General features: G+C 35.4%; 1 protein-coding gene across 1 annotated transcript in view; it reads right to left on the bottom strand.

The window, feature by feature from the left end:
* Window positions 1-727: 727 nt before the first annotated feature.
* CUNH4orf33 (chromosome unknown C4orf33 homolog) overlaps window positions 728-14,000 on the bottom strand; it is a 60,908-nt gene continuing 47,635 nt past the window's right edge. The window contains exons 8-9 of the transcript XR_003795653.1: window positions 4,232-4,403; window positions 728-790 (exon numbers count right to left, since the gene is read on the bottom strand). The gene's annotated coding sequence lies outside the window, so the exon portion shown is untranslated. The remainder of the gene's footprint in view (window positions 791-4,231; window positions 4,404-14,000) is intronic.

Here is a 14,000-nt window from a genome sequence, read left to right as displayed (position 1 = left end):
TCTATAATTTTGAGACCTGTGAGACTAGTTTCATGAAAAAAAACCAATCATGATGAATTTAAATCAGGAAGTGGGTCAGCCTTAAGGAAATATATTCTCAATCACCTGTGTGATTCTGTATTTCAGTGGAAATGCACAGTCTACCTACTTTAACGCTTCTAACTTCGTATGAGGTCTACAATAATAAATATGGGAGGGACTCATGCATATTTTTCAAACCAAATAGAATGAGAGTTTAGTGGTTTTTTTAACATCTTTATTGGAGTATAATTGCTTTATGAGTTTAATGATTTTTAAAACTATTTGGAAAGTTAGCCTAAAGCAGTGAGCAGCTTGTGTATTTTAAAAGAGAACTTACGGGACTTCCCTGGTGGTGCAGTGGTTAAGAATCTGCCTGCCAATGCAGGGTACACGGGTTCGAGCCCTGGTCCGGAGAGATCCCACATGCCGTGGAGCAACTAAGCCCGTGTGCCACAACTACTGAGCCTGTGCTCTAGAGCCTGCGAGCCACAACTACTGAGCCTGCGTGCCACAGCTACTGAAGCCTGCATGCCTAGAGCCTGTGCTCCGCAACAAGAGAAGCCACTGCAATGAGAAGCCCGCGCACCTCAAGGAAGAGTAGCCCCTACTCGCCAGTGAGAGAAAGCCTGTGCACAGCAATGGAGACCCAACACAGCCAAAAATAAATAAAATAAATTTATTTAAAAAAAAGAAAAGAGAGAACTTACGGGCAGAGTTCCACCTCCAGGTGCTGTTTAGTCTTGCTGTTCGAACAAAAACGATTCAACAACTGCAAATAAAAAACAATCATCATATTGAGAAATTTAATCCACAAAGAGTCAAGAAAGGAAACATTTGTAAAGAGTCACATTCTGAAGAATGGAAATCTAGTATCTTATAAAATTAAAGTTTTATATTCAACATTACTGCAAACTATTTCAGAAAATTCGATGTAATATTCTCGGGACCTTGTGAATATTAAAAGTTAATTTATATGTTGTCCATACAAAGTAACGTTTCAATTGTATCCCAAAGTGATTTCATTGAAACATTAATTCCGCAGAATTTCTACAGATAGTAGGTATTAAATGTGGGAGGCAGCTTAGAATAGTAGTTGACTTCAAATTGTGCCTAAGCCACTATGTAAGCTTGGACAAATTTCTCAAATGCTTTATGCTTCAGTTTCCTAATCTGTCAAATGCAGGTAAAAATGGTATCTATGTCATAGGACTAATATATGAAGTTTTTAGAATAGTGTCTAGCACATAGTAAGTACTCAATAAATTCTAGTTGCCATTGTTGTTATTAGTATTACTGAAAAGTAGAAAATATGTTTATGTATGTTGGGTTAATAATATGAAACAGATTTCTCTTCTGAAGGATTTGGGAATTACTAATATGCTAATATTCATAGTGACTCTCCAAGGGACAAATAGAGTTTGCAGTGTTTTCTAAACCTTTTTCACTGGAACCTTTTTTTTTCCCCTCAGCATATTTTTCAAAATTAATGTCAATGAACAGACTTGAGGGATTAAATAAATAAAAAGAGAATTTCAAAAAGAATTTTTTAAAAGATAATACAAACGAATTCATCTACTGTAATCAATCTAGTAAGGAATTTTTAAAATTCCAGTTCTAAAACCAGACAACTTGGCCTTTTGAGTACCAGCTCCATTACTTATGCACTGAGTGATCACAGGCAAGATAATGACCTTCTCTGAGCCTCTGCTTCCTCATTTGTAAAATGGTGATAGTAACAATACCTATCTCACAGGATTGCAGTGAGGATTAAATGGAACAGTACTTATAAAGTGTTTGCCAGAATGTGGTCAAGCGGGGGACAGAGATTCTGCTCAGGGCATCCTGTGCACTGGCATGTCTCCATTCTTCTACGTCCACATCCAACATGACCTTCTGATGCCACATGAGACTTGAGAAGAGAATTCAGAATGTCTCCAAATATTTCTGATTAAGGACACATTATTGCTAGTATAAGATTTTCTTGAGCGATAACATAAATTCCAACCATAAAAGTCCATGGCATAATAAATCATTCACCTTCTCAGAGCCTTCATGACTGAGCCCTGCTGGGACTGTGCCATTACCAAGACTTTGGGGGCCAAAGGAAGCTGCTCAGAGAGATCCTGTATCTTCTCCTTGCTCTGTGTGTGCTTGCTTCTGCCAGATTTCTGTATTCTTTGTCATTACAAATTGGGCAATTAATATAATTTATTATATTGGGGTTTGAGTGGCACAGGGGAAGGGGGTTCTTTCTATCTGTAGCTAAACAGAAATATTACAGCAAAACAGTGCCTCAACATAAGCACAAAATGAATATTAATTGTTAGCTATCATTCCCATTCAGAGGTGGACCCAAGGTTTATGGGGCCAGAAGCTTAACAATGTGGGAGGACCCTGTCTGAAAAAAATTCAAAATTATCAAAACAAAAGTAGACACAGGACATTAGAAGGGAACCATGCAAGTAAGGGGCCCTGAAGCATAAGTTTTATTAGCTTTATAGTAAATCCACTCAGGGAACAGAAAAGACATGTTCTTGCCTTTTAGGAGTTTTAAAGATAATAAGGAAAACAGACATTACCTAAGAATTGAAACAGCAGTCAAAAATAATAGAGGAAATTCAATTTGGGGTTATGCAAATGTCATGAAGCAGTATATAATAAATTTTTTGATGAATGGCACAGCATAGATATATTATAGGAGTTCAAAAGACTGAGTAATCACCAAGAACTGGATTATCTTAGAAGTCTTCACAAAGGAGGTGACACTTTAGTCAGGTTGAAAAGGGAGGATTTGGGTAGGCAGAAAGGAAGGGAAATTCTATGTGTTCAAAGGTTCAAATCGTTTAAGTTAGAATGAGCAGACCTGCTTGGTTGAGGCAGAGGTTTCTGGAAGAACAGTAATTGAACACAGTTTGAAGAGGAGCCAATCAAAGGCCTTGGACAGCAGTCTAACAATTTTGGGCTTAACCTTGCAAGCAAAACGGAGCTATTAATCTTCTTGAAAAAATGTAGTGATATAATCAAAGTGGTGTTTTAGGACCACCAGCCAGGTCACTGTGTGTGGAATAAGCAGGATCAGGGAGATGTTGGGAGCAGAAACCCGTCGGAAACCATGTACTGTAACGCTGGGAGCAGAAACCCGTAGGAAACCATATACTGTAACAGTCTAGACAGTCCTCAGGAAGTCATGCTGAGGATGGCAATGAAGGGACATACTCAAGGGATACCCCCAAAGAACAATCAGAAGGATTTGATAACTGTTTGTGGGGACAAAAAAAATGAAGAGGTCAATGATGACATCAGGATCTCACAGCTGGTAACTTGGAGAATAACAGAAACTGGAAAGTCAGAAATAAAAGTGATTGTGTATAAAGACAAGTTCAGATTCAGGTGTGAGAAGTTTGGGATAAAGAAAGGGTATGTTCAGGTTTTCATGTCCACAACAAAGTGGTAAATATGGTTTCAAGAGAGATTCTGGAGAAAGAATTTCTACTCATTAAATTCTAGTAGTTGAAGAAATGAAATTTTTTAAACAGGACAATAGCATATCTTGGAAGGTTCTGGATTTGGAGTCAAGAGGCCTCAGATGTAGACACAGGTATGTTTAAGGTAGCCAGACTTCTAGACTCCTCACAGGCAGAGTTCCAATACACTATGATTCCATGAAAAGGTTACTTTATTTTCCCTAACTTATTCAATGAAATCCATAAATTACTAAAACATAAAATATTTGGATGAAAAATCTTTCTCAAAATATATAGCTACATTTTTAGAAATAAGAATCACAAAACTACCAAAAAGTATTTTAAAGGTACAGTTTTATAGTTCCTAGAACTTAGAGAACACTGTCAATTTAAATTTAAGGATGCATGCTTTACAAATGCCATTAAATACCTGAAACAAATCAATTATCTATATTTATTACTTGAACTAACATTTTCACATGAATTGTTAATACTGTTTCATAGATAATTTTCTTAAATACCTACCAGATATAGACTGTTCATTCCAAAAATCTCAGTTCCAGGTCACACAGTTTTTGACCTCATCTTTCCATGTCACTGCATTTTCAGATACGTGGGATGAGTAGCATGAGGTATTTGGAAACTCTGAGAGGATTAACAGATATTGTAAGAGAGCACTGCCATATATCACAACATGTGCTCTCTATTTCTCTCAGCTTTGGCACTCAAAATAGAAAATTTCTCACCTTCATGCTCCATCAAAAGGCAGTCCTGCTTCGCCTGGTAGTGCTGGGGATCATCAAAGAAAGGATCATTCACTTTCAGCAGTAAGCCTTGGACCCCAGAATCAAACTTGAGAGTCACAGGGCTCTGTAGCACTGGTAAACTGCACCATGTTGTGGTAACTCTATATTCCAACTGTCAAAATAAGACAGAAAAGCAAATCCCATGGTATACGTAAAGCAATGTCTTTCTTGCTTCCTTGGTCTTGATCAAATTAAACTGAAATAACATTTTTTACTAATATCCTCGAAGCAATCAATACCCCATTACATTTTAAGGAATTATATTAATTGTAGTAAGACATTTTTGTGCTGTATTCACGCACAGCAAAATTTGTACAAAAAATATTTTGAGGAATGGCTTTTTGTGACTTAATACACAGGTACTTTTATTTATGTAGTATTTACAATGTTTAATGATGTGAATTTGCTTTTATTCATTTGTTGGGGAAGCAAAAAACTTTCCTTTACTCTCCTAGGTTCTGCCGGCTGGTCTAAGAATTAAATTGACATGAGACAGATTAAAAGGAGAAAATGGAACTTAATTTTTTACATATGGGAACCCCACATACGTGAGAGGTTCAAAGACCAAAAGGTAAAATGACGTATAGATGCCATCCTGAGCTAAGCAATGGGATAGGGGCCCAGGGCTTCCAAGGATAGGAGGGTTATTCACAGGACAGTAAGAAGAAAAGCAGAAGTTTGATAATTGGATGTTTGCCCTGCCATATAGATGGGGCCACTTAGATAAAATTTATCTCTGGTAATAAATCTTTTCTGGGAAAAATTCCTAATTCAAATTCTTCTGCCTTTCTCTAGGTAAGAGAAAGGCAGTAGTTTCTCTTGAACCTGCAGGGACTCAATTGCCCCCAGCTCAAAACAATCTTCATACAAAAGTGACACATTCTGAGGAGGCTCATTCCGAACCCCTACACATTCCATAAATAATTTTTGAGATCGTATTATGTGTGTAGCTTCTCACTAGGTTCTGCAGAGAAAATTCAAAGTAGAAGATGTAACCCCTGCCCTAAAAGAACATATAATCTTTATAATCAGAAAGAAAGACAAAATGCACATCTAAAAACCAATGAACAGTTCAACGAAGCATAGATTTAGAACCTGGCTGGATAACACAGAAAAGTAATAGAAACACAGAGATAAATATAGGTTGGAGTAGTCAGAAAATGCCTCCTGGGACTTGAGCTGCACATGAAAGGAAAATACATATGTTGAATATAACTATCTTGGATAGTTTATTCTGGGTATTTATTTTACCTACTTCAAGTTTTTTGAGAACAGGAAATAATGATGTCAGTTAGTCAGCATTTATTATTCACAGCCCATGCTAGCTTCTGACTTCTATGTATCCCCCCAAAATGTAATATTAGAATGTTGTTCTTACCTGGGTATACATTAAATGCTTATTAAGTGTTAATCAATTAATAAAACAAACATTTCTCGTATAACCACCATCTGCCTTTTCTGTGCTAGATGTTAGAACTCCAAAAACAAGACACTTCCCTTGCCCTTAGGTAACTCACAATCTGGGGGAAAAGAGAACTGTGAACAACACGTGAGAAAACTGTGAAAGTATTGTAACAGAAGTATGGGAGCACAGAGCAGGAAGCGTCTAGTTCTGACTGTGGGGATTGGAAGAGTAGACAGTGTCAGCAAAGACTTCACAGAAGTTACAACTGAAAGATGTGCTGGAACAGAACAGGAAAGGACACAAGTGTGATTATGAATGGAGAAAATTGCTTGTTAAAAGCAGCATAAGGAGCATGGTGGGTGATGGGGGGATATACTGAGAGAAATGATGCTGGAAGAGGGTGAAGATCCTGGGGGCTAACATTAGAGTTTATGCTGAAGCTACGGGAAAACAATGTCCAGTTCTAAGCAGAGAATTTACTGACAAGGTTTATGCTTCAAAAGAATTACTCTGAAGGATGTCTAGAAGAACAAAAATACTCTAAGAAATTTGGAGTCTTATTCAAAATTTAATTTTCTATTCCAATTTCCCCTAATTAAACTGGTAAGTCTTTGTTTTCAAAGTTATACTCTTTATTTCAAATGATTCTGTGAAACGTCTGTAAGAGAAAAGGATCTTAAAGAATAGAATTGAACTCAATTCAGTAAAAATGGGACTCTTTATTCCCTCTCTAAAACATAATACTTCTTGAATCTCCTACTGTTAGGTACATTCATGCATTCTCAATTACTCATTTCTCATTTTGTAAAGAAAATTAACCAAAGTGATTCTGATGGAAGGAAAGAAAGCAAAAATTTGAGCCAGTAATAAATTAGTGTAAACATTGAATGCTATAGGTTTAAACAGCCATTTAGAAAACTATCTCATCATAAGAGCAAAAGAAATTTATCCATATATTCAGTGGTATGATTGTTCTTTTGCTCCTATATATTCTCAAATTATGTCTAGCTCTGAGCTACTTTTGCTTAGAAAAAGAGTTAGAACATTTTTTAAAATGTATTATGTGGAAGGTTTTTTTCCTTTTCTTATAAATAGATTATGTTCGTTCTAATATTCCAAAATCGTCAAAGGCATTCTTCTGGCAACTTGGAAATTTCAGTAAAAATATCACCTTCAGTAAAAATTTAAAATGTCAAAATAATCATAATTTTGTAGGAAATTTTAGTTGTTTTGTTATATAGTTTAGAAATATCAAATAACAATAAGAACATTTATGGAACAAAATGAAATTAATATGTGTGGACAAGAAGCACAAATTTTCTACTCTAGTATTCAAATGTTCTCTGGTCTGAAACTTTTGAAGAGAGCTATCTATTTTATTAAACCCACTTTGTATATAAAGAAAAGCTTAAATGCAAAAACAAAACAAAACAATACAAAAACTCCACAACACCATACATAAAAGTTTTAGGTACCTTTATGCTCAACTGCTGATGTAATTATGATGTAGCCCCTTGCCTAAAATAGCTTGATGTTTACCAAATTCTCAACTGTTTAAAGTATTTTTTCTGTTAAATTTATGAAATTCCCATTTGATGCCAGCACTACAAAGAACAGAATTTGGACTGATGAGTTTTGTTTTGTTTTGTTTTAATCAGATTTCCACAAAGGAATATTATATCACCTGTAGTAACAGAGAGACGTTATTTGGCCAAAAACGCTATAACTCCTAAAAGGCAAAACTACATTTTTTCTAAACTGGAAGAAATGAACTTCTAAAGTCAATAAAGAGCAAATAACACTCTTAATAGGCATGTTTTATTGAGCATATAAACTTTTACTGTTAGATTTCTTTTTTAAAAGTCCTTATAGGAAAATCAACAATGATTTTCAAGTGATAATAGGAAACCATTATAGGGGTCCCAGAAGAAAAAGAGAAAAAGAAAGGGACTGAGAAAATATTTGAAGAGATTATAGTTGAAAACTTCCCTAAATTAGGAAAGGAAATAGTCAATCAAGTCCTGGAAATAAAGAGAGTCCCATACAGGATAAATGCAAAGAGAAGCACACCAAGATACATATTAATAAAACTATCAAAAATTAAATGCAAACAAAAAATATTAAAAGCAGCAAGGGAAAAACAACAAATAACATACAAGGGAATGCCCATAAGGTTAACAGCTGATCTTTCAGAAGAAACTCTGCAAGACAGAGAGGAGTGGCAGGACATATTTAAAGTGATAAAAGGGAAAAACCTACAACCAAGATTACTCTACACAGCAAGAATCTCATTCAGATTTGACAGAGAAATTAAAACCTTTACAGAAAAGCAAAAGCTAAGAGCATTCAGCAACACCAAACCAGCTTTACAACAAATGCTAAAGGAACTTCTCTAGGCAAGAAACACAAGAGAAGGAAAAGACGTACAATAAAAAACCCCAAACAATTAAGAAAATGGTAATAGGAACATACATATCGAGGACTACCTTAAATGTAAATGGATTAAACGCTCCAACCAAACGACATAGACTGGCTGAATGGATACAAAAACAAGACCCATATATATGCTGTCTACAAGGGACCCACTTCAGACCTGGGGACACATGCAGACTGAAAGTGAGGGGATGGAAAAAGGTATTCCATGCAAATGGAAATCAAAAGAAAGCTGGAGTAGCAACTCTCATATCAGACAAAATAGACTTTAAAATAAAGAATGTTACAAGAGACAGAGAAGGACACTACATAATGATCAAGGGATCGATCCAAGAAGATATAACAATTGTAAATATTTACGCACCCAACATAGGAGCACCTCAATACATAAGGCAAATGCTAACAGCCATAAAAGGGGAAATCGACAGTAACACAATCAGAGTAGGGAACTTTAACACTCCACTTTCACCAATGGACAGATCATCCGAAATGAAAATAAATAAGGAAACATAAGCTTTAAATGATACATTAAACAAGATGGACTTAATTGATATTTATAGGACATTCCATCCAAAAAGAGCAGAATACACTTTCTTCTCAAGTGCTCATGGAACATTCTCCAAGATAGATCATAACTTGGGTCACAAATCAAGCCTTGGTAAATTTAAGAAAATTGAAATTGTATCAAGTATCTTTTCTGACCACAACGCTATGAGACTGAATGTCAATTACAGGAAAAAATCTGTAAAAAATACAAATACATGGAGGACAAAAACTATATTACTTAATAACCAAGAGATAAGTGAAGAAATCAAAGAGGAAATCAAAAAATACCTAAAAACAAATGACAATGAAAACATGATGACCCAAAACCTAAGGATGGAGCAAAAGCAGTTCTAAGAGGGAAGTTTATAGCAGTACAATCCTACCTCAAGAATCAAAAAACATCTCAAATAAACAACCTAACCTTGCACCTAAAACAATTAGAGAAAGAAGAACAAAAAAACTCCAAAGTCAGCAGACGGAAAGAAATAAAGATCAGACCAGAAAAAAATGAAAAAGAAATGAAGGAAACAATTGCAAAGATGAATAAAACTAAAAGCTGGTTCTTTGAGAAGATAAAAGAAATTGCTAAAACATTAGCCAGACTCATCAAGAAAAAAACGGAGAAGACTCAAATCAATAGAATGAGAAATGGAAAAGGAGAAGTAACTGACACTGCAGAAATAAAAAAGATCATGAGAGATGACTACAAGCAGCTATATGCCCATAAAATGGACAACCTGGAAGAAATGGACAAATTCTTAGAAAAGCACAACCTTCCGAGACTGAACCACGAAAAAATAGAAAATATAAACAGACCAAACACAAGCACTGAAATTGAAACTGTGATTAAAAATCTTCCAACAAACAAAAGCCCAGGACCAGATGGCTTCACAGGCGAATTCTATCAAACATTTAGAGAAGAGCTATCTATCCTAACACCTATCCTTCTCAAACTCTTCCAAAATATAGCAGAGGGAGGAACACTCCAAACTCATTCTATGAGGCCACCATCTCCCTGAAACCAAAACCAGACAAAGATGACACAAAGAAAGAAAACTATAGGCCAATATCCCTGATTAACATAGATGCAAAAATCCTCAACAAAATACTAGCAAACAGAATCCAACAGCACATTGAAAGGATCATACTCCATGATCAAGTGGGCTTTACCCCAGGAATGCAAGGATTTTTCAATATATGCAAATCAATCAATGTGATACACCATATTAACAAATTGAAGGAGAAAAACCATATGATCATCTCAATAGATGCAGAAAAAGCGTTTGAAAAAATTCAACACTGATTTATGATAAAAACCCTCCAGAAAGTAGGGATAGAGGGAACTTACCTCAACATAATAAAGGCCATATATGACAAACCCACAGCCAACATCATGCTCAATGGAGAAAAACTGAAACCATTTCCTCCAAGATCAGGAACAAGACAAGATTGTCCACTCTCACCACTATTATTCAACATAGTTCTGGAAGTTTTAGCCATAGTAATCAGAGAAGAAAAAGAAATAAAAGGAATCTTAATTGGAAAAGAAGAAGTAAAGCTGTCACTATGTACAGATGACATGATACCATACACAGAGAATCCTAAAGATGGTACCAGAAAACTACTAGAGCTAATCAATGAATTTGGTAAAGTAGCAGGATACAAAATTAATGCACAGAACTCTGTTGCATTCCTATATACTAATGATAAAAAATCTGAAAGAGAAATTAAGGAAACACTCCCATTTACCACTGCAACAAAAAGAATAAAATACCTAGGAATATACTTACCTAAGGAGACAAAAGACCTGTATGCAGAAAACTATAAGACACTGATGAAAGAAATGAAAGATGATACAAACAGATGGAGAGATATACCATGTTCTTTGATTGGAAGAATCAATTTTGTGAAAATGACTATATTACCCAAAGCAATCTACAGATTCAATGCAATCCCTATCAAAATACCAATGGCATTTTTCATACAACTACAACAGAAAGTTTCACAATTTGTATGGAAACACAAAAGACCCTGAATAGCGAAAGCAATCTTGAGAAAGAAAAACGGAGCTGGAGGAATCAGGCTCCTAGACTTCAGACTATACTACAAAGCTACAGTAATCAAGACAGTATGGTACTGGCACAAAGGCAGAAATATAGATTAATGTTATAGGATACGAAGCCCAGAGATAAACCCACACACATATGGTTACATAATTTACGAAAAAGGAGGCAAGAACATACTATGGAGAAAAGACAGCCTCTTCAATAAGTGGTGCTGGGAAAACTCGACAGCTACATGTAAAAGAATGAAATTAGAACACTCCCTAACACCACACACAAAAATAAACTCAAAGTGGATTAAAGACGTAAATGTAAGACTGGACACTATAAAACTCTTAGAGGAAAACATAGGCAGAACACTCTATGACAAATCACAGCAAGATCCTTTTTGACCCACCTCCTAGAGAACTGGAAACAAAAATAAACAAATGGGACCTAATGAAACTTAAAAGCTTTTGCACAGCAAAGGAAACCATAAACAAGATGAAAAGGCAACCCTCAGAATGGGAAAAAATATTTGCAAATGAAGCATCTGACAAAGGATTAATCTCCAAAATTTACAAGCAGCTCATGCAGCTCAACATCAGAAAAACAAACAACCCAATCCAAAAATGGGCAGAAGACCTAAATAGACCTTTCTCCAAAGAAGATATACAGGTTGCCAAGAAACACATGAAAGGATGCTCAACATCACTAATCATTAGAGAAATGCAAATGAAAACTACAATGAGGTATCACCTCACACCAGTCAGAATGGCCGTCATCAAAAAACCTACAAACAATAAATGCTGGAGAGGATGTGGAGAAAAGGGAACCCTCTTGCACTGTTGGTGGGAATGTAAATGGGTACAGCCACTATGGAGAACAGTATGGAGGTTCCTCAAAAAACTAAAAATAGAACTACCATATGACCCAGCAATCCTACTACTGGGCATGTACCCTGAGAAAACCATATTTCAAAAAGAGTCATGTACCACAATGTTCATTGCGGCACTATTTACAATAGCTGGAACATGGAAGCAACGTAAGTGTCCATCGACAGATGAATGGATAAAGGAGATGTGGCACAAACATACAATGGAATATTACTCAGCGATAAAAAGTAATGAAATTGAGTTATTTGTAGTGAGTTGGATGGACCTAGAGACTGTCATACAGAGTGAAGTAAGTCAGAATGAAAAAAATAAATACCGTATGCTAACACATATATATGGGACCTAAAAAAAGGTTGTGAAGAACCTAGGGGGGAGGACAGGAATAAAGACGAAGATGTAGAGAATGGACTTCAGTACACAGGGAGGGAGAAGAGTAAGGTGGGATGAACTGAAAGAGTGGCATGGACTTATATATACTACCAAATGTAAAACTGATAGCTAGTGGGAAGCAGCTGCATAGCACAGGGAGATCAGCTTGGTGCTTTGTGACCACCTAGAGAGGTGGGATAGGGAGGGTGGGAGGGAGACACAAGAGGGAGGAGATATGGGGTATATGTATATGTATAGCTGATTCACTTTGTTATAAAGCAGAAACTAACACACCATTGTAAAGCAATTATACTCCAATAAAGATGTTTAAAAAAAAAAAAAAAGGAAACCAAGCTGCATTAGGGCTAGGTTGTATCAAATTACAGAATTTTATTTCTAGGTTTTCTATCCATACCTATAAGGGTAAAAAGTTACATAGAGTTAACACAATTATGTCAAGTCAATGGAATCAATGTAAATACACAGTCCGGCTAACCAGGCTACAATCTCCTTACTGTATCATTTCTTCAATGACAGGGCTTAAAATTTTTGCCCAGCCCTTTTCAAATAAGTACTTCTATTCTCTACCTTGCCTATGTAGACACAGCCCTAAAAGAAAGCCAGTAATTTATGTAGGCTTCTATAGCCATTTTTTATCCTTCTGATAAGTATCTTTGAAGTTATATTTTTTCAGACCTAATACACTACTACTGAGTCATGATCCTTTTTTTAAGATTTAATTGTAGATGGGCAAAAAAGTGATAAAATCAAACTGATCCTTATAGGGGAATCAGTTTATATTTTATAAAGTATATGAAGTATCAACAAAATAGAATTATTAGCTTTATTTAATAAGGTCTAAACATAGCTAATATTTTATATGTGTATTAAAATCATAGGTTACTATTTTGAATTTGGGAAAATATGTATATATTTAGCTATTACCACAAAGTTGCTTTATAGAAGAAAATGGTGAGGCTGTTTATAATCTGAATTTATTCATCTGAAATATAAATATATAAAAGCATATATGTATGTATATATCAGGTAATCTAGTAATTCTATACTTTCACATATTTATCAAATTTAAATACGACTTAATGCATAGCATTTTTACTCCATTAAGATATAAGACAATATTTAATTTTAAGTTTTAATTATACCTTACTTATGAGCAAGACATAGAACAAAACAGGAAATATAAGGCTTAGAATTATAAAGGTATCCTATCTACATTCTCGCAATTAATACAGTGATGAGCTAGATACAAATAATAGTATAGGAATAATATAGAATCAAAACTTGGAAAAGAAAAAGTCACATGGTCTTCATTGAGCTATACAAAATTATAACACCATAAAGCTTGTCCCACTGTAGAACAAGGTGATCTCTGAAATTACAAGGCAGTGAATTCAGAACCATAAAAAGGAAATATTACTTCATAACCTTTAGTTAACCTGTAGCTACAGTTCCATAGGAGGCCATAAAAACAAATTTTGTGGTTGGATTTAAAAACTGACTTTTACAGCTACTCCTAATATCAAGCTTCAAGCTCATTGCCTTCAGCAGCTGGAATAGAATTCTTTGATCATTCACATCAGTAGACCACTAGGTATGAAGGTAGGTGGTACTACGTGTTATTTTAAAGATTAAATACTGTTTTTTCGGAGTCAAATGACACTGTTTACGACCTTGGTCTCCTTTCTAACATGCGGAGAGTGATGAAGGAGAATAGAAGCTGCAGGAAGCTGTCCTCCTAAGTCAGAATTATCATTCTTTTATGGAGTCTTCCCACCAATTTACAAATCCACATGTACAGTAAACCTACTTTTGATAAAACACCAGCATCAGATGGATGCTAGTGTTCCCATTTCCAGGTTATTTCATCTTGAGTGATATTCTGTTTCCAAGCTGAAGCTTCACTGTCCAGAATGCCCACTCTTCTATACATGGTGCTTTAGCTTCTGAGGTTACTTCCTGTATCTATCATTTGCTCAAAAACTACATTTTACAGTGTC

The sequence above is a fragment of the Monodon monoceros genome, unplaced genomic scaffold (genome assembly GCF_005190385.1).
Source record: "Monodon monoceros isolate NGI ecotype Baffin Bay Population unplaced genomic scaffold, NGI_Narwhal_1 Super_Scaffold_20, whole genome shotgun sequence".
Classification (NCBI taxonomy): domain Eukaryota; kingdom Metazoa; phylum Chordata; class Mammalia; order Artiodactyla; family Monodontidae; genus Monodon; species Monodon monoceros.
Note: the sequence above shows the minus strand (reverse complement) of the source record. Positions and strands in the feature narration are given on the sequence as shown.